General features: G+C 27.7%; 1 pseudogene; it reads right to left on the bottom strand.

The window, feature by feature from the left end:
• LOC106330343 overlaps nucleotides 1-172 on the bottom strand; it is a 1,201-nt pseudogene extending 1,029 nt beyond the window's left edge.
• Between the last annotated feature and the right edge of the window lie 3,774 nt (nucleotides 173-3,946).

The following is a 3,946-nucleotide window of genomic DNA, read 5'->3' as shown; positions in this document are numbered from 1 at the left end:
ATACTACAACATTTGTTTTAGGAGCCTTGAAAACTCCTAACATCAACAATGGCAGTTCTGAGATTGTGTTTTCGTAGACGCTCTTTCACTAATCTCAACGTTGGTTTATGTTCAAATTGTTTTGTCTTCTATCCTTTACCTCAGAATCGTTACAAGTCGCATAGATTGGCATCATTAACCCAAACTTAACTATTCCTCACTACTACGACCACGATCAAGAATTCAATGAATCTTATCCAACTTCCAGTCGGTGATTCTCACCTATAAAAAGGTAAGTATTCATCCCTTGAACATCATCTTTACATTACCTAATAGTATATGAGATAAATCTTATTTTCACTATAATGGCTGCATCATCTGGTTTCATCTTTCATTGTAAAGTAATATGTTGTTCTACCAGGCTGTTGTGTTTATCAAACTGTGGATTTTGTTTGTCTATTTGTCTTTCTCTTTCATCTCCGCAAGATTTGTTGATAAACATTTTGGATTGCTTATAATCGCTTTTGTCTTATCTACTGTTGGCTCAATATAAACCACATGAAGGTAGAAGATCTTAGCTTCCGCCATTCAGTAGTCGGAAAGCTTTGGCGAATTCTCTGTGAGAAGATGGAATTTATATTTAACTAGTTGTTTTAATTTATATGCAAAACTCTAGAACAATAACTAAGTAATATCTCATAATGGGTTAGTAATGTTGGAGTCTTGACTTCTCGGTTCGAGCTTTCGGATAAGCTGTTCTGTTGAATGGTTCATCTCAGGTCGCCGTCGACGGTGATCCGTCGTGTCTCCTTGCTGACTCCGGAGGAAGAAGACGGCTTCTCGCTTGGACGCGTGTCTCTGGCTTGCTGACGCAATCGAACACGGATGCGGTTTCTTCCTCAACGGGTTTGCTTCTTTGGACTGACAGCCTAAGAAGTTTTATGTACAGTTGGCCTGTTGTTTGGGTCTTTCGCTTTTTCTGTGCGTTGGGATTAGGTTCCGTGTGGGCTTTAGCCTTTTGATAAAATACCCGGTTAACAAAAAAAAAAAGTAATGTTGGAGTCATGGGTTATGTCTGTTCTCCTTTAAAAATACACTAGATACTTTGTCCGGGGTACGCCTGAGTTTATTCAAATAATGTTGTACTTAATATCTATATTACTTCTATGTTATAAGAATATAAATAGAAATTGAATTTTTTTTTCGTCATAGAAATTGAATTAGAAATGAGTAAAACTTACAATTTATTTTTGTACTATCTAGAATATGTATGGGGATGGTAAACAAATGAAAAATTAATAAAAAATTTGTTACTCTGTAGTTATTATCCAAAGTAATAGAGTAAATATATTATTAATCTCCACATCACATATTTCTTTGTTATATATATTATTTGTTTCATATTTATATGTTATTTATATCTTATTTAATATTTTGTTATATTTTTTAATGATTCTAATCTTTTTTTACAATTTTAAAGCAAAGCTAATTTAAATACTCATTGCTTTAAATAAGACAACTTAAAAAAATTATATGTGTTAAATACACTGAAAATGTCAAATATAATATTAAATATAATATTATTTGTCTATAAATTTTAAATGTTAAATATAATATAAAATATCAATATATAAATAATTAATTTTACTTTTTTGTTATATTATATATATTTTTATTTTTATATAATATTTGAAAAATTAGGATGAAATATTTCGAAAGATTGTTTTTGTTTTAACATCATTATTTATATTTAGTATATATTTTAGGATGTAAATTCGGTTTGATTATTTTGGTTTTTGGTTTGATTTGAATAATAATGTTAGGAACCTGATAAAATTTGAGTTCATTTCGGTTTTCGATTCCTATTTTTGGATAATTTTGAATAATTCCGATAAAATCACATTTTGGATTTTGTTTTATACAATATCGAATAACTCGGATAAATTTAAATATTTCGAATATTTTTTTCCCGAGAAATTACGAAAATTTTAAATATCTCGAATAAAAAGTAATAGAGTAATCCATTTTTGGGTTGTTCGGTTATAAGTATTAGTGTTAGAATATTTCATAATTTTATAAATAAAGCTAATTAATATTTTTAAGGTGTATAAACTGTATTTAAAATATTCAGGTATCCATTCAGTTTTCAGTTTTCAGTTTAGATTCAATTTGGTTTAGAATTTTCTGTTTCAGCGATATATGAGCAGTTAAGGTATTTGTTAACACTGATTTAGTTTTGGTTTTTTTTAAATGTTATTTCAGTTCGGTTTTCGTTCTCAATTTATATGTCAAAACTTAATTCTTTTTGTACAATTTGTCTTGTATTTGATAAATAACTGATTTAGTCATATTCTAAAAGCATAATTTTTATTATATTAAATTCCAATTTAAAAGAAGTAAAGATTTGTGAATTATAATATTATGTGTTTTCAAATAAGAGGTATCTACTATATGTATATATGTGTACAATGTATATGTTTGTAAATTCTACCGAGATAGATTTTAATCTTGGGCGGATAGTCTAGCACGCAGTGTCAGGATTCAGCCGTCTTTCGTCGTTCACAGTCTTTTGTCGTTCACATGGATTAATATCTCCCGGTTTGGTTTACAGAGTCTGTATGAGTCTGTAAAGTTGATGACAAAAAAAAAAAGATTTTAATCTTGGGCTTTGATTGATTGTGCTTATTTTTGACAAATGTAATTTCAAATAGTTATAATTACTTACTTGTTCATTATATATATAATATATATTATATAAATAAAAACGATTTTACATTAATAATATTATATGTATATGTTATAGTAGATAATGACTTGTAAATAAATATAACAAACTCTTCAAAATAAAAAATTATAAAAGAAGAGTTCTTATATATATATCCGTATATATATATTGTGTTGTTATCTGAAAATAATATTTTTTTATTATAAATGTTTAAATTAAAATATAAAATAATATATAATTAAATATTAAATAAGTAAAAACATTTGTATAAAGATATTTTCTATAATATTTCTAATCTGTGAGTGTATTTAAAATTTCAATACAATAATAAGTATATAAATTTTATGAAATTTTTTGTTATATATAAACAATTTAATGTTTGATTCAAACTTTTTAACAACATAAATAATGACCTATCATGCTGACTTTTGAATTAATAAGACATAAATCAATAAATATTCGTCTTTAAAATATGTCGGCATGTGAGGAAAGAACACGTAGTTATGATAGTATATCTTAACCAAAATATAGTTGCAGACAGTGTTTTGAAACCCGACCCGGACCCACGGTTGAACCAGTAAATCCGATGGCCCAGAAAAAAATCAAGTTTTGGTTTTGTGAAAAATTCAATATTTAAAAACCCGCAAAAACCCGCAAAAACCTAGTAAAACCCGAAACCCGATACCGGTTGAACCACCGGTTGAACCAATAAATAACTTTTACTTTTTAAAAGTTTTTAATTATATTTTATATTCTAAATTTCCAATTAAGAAATTAGGTGCTGGCAAAAAAAAAAGTTAAGTTTTCTCTTTTCAGTTTGATTTTGTGTTTTTTTAGATTTTGATGAAAATTTCACTATATCATTTGAAGGAAATGAAGTGAATAATGGTAGAGAGAATCAAAATTAGTTGATGTGATTTGGTGTTAGTTTATTGGGATTTTTGCCAAAACTAACCCACAACTTGATTTTAATCCCAAACCTATACCCAAACTTGAATCAAATGCAAAACTAACCTAAAAGCCTAGTGAAATTACAGCTCAACCCCTTGTGACCAAACAAAAAAATAGAAGCCATTTTTACGAATATAGCCCCAGTAAATCGTCTGAGTCGTCTGAGATGTTGGAAGTCGTCTGGACGACTGAAGTGTAAGTCGTCTGGTACCAGTTTATTTTAAAAATAATTTATAAATCTTGTAAAAAAATATTTTGATGCGTGAAAAATAAAAATCAAGTAATTATAAA

The sequence above is a fragment of the Brassica oleracea genome, chromosome C3 (genome assembly GCF_000695525.1).
Source record: "Brassica oleracea var. oleracea cultivar TO1000 chromosome C3, BOL, whole genome shotgun sequence".
Lineage (NCBI taxonomy): Eukaryota > Viridiplantae > Streptophyta > Magnoliopsida > Brassicales > Brassicaceae > Brassica > Brassica oleracea.
Note: the sequence above shows the minus strand (reverse complement) of the source record. Positions and strands in the feature narration are given on the sequence as shown.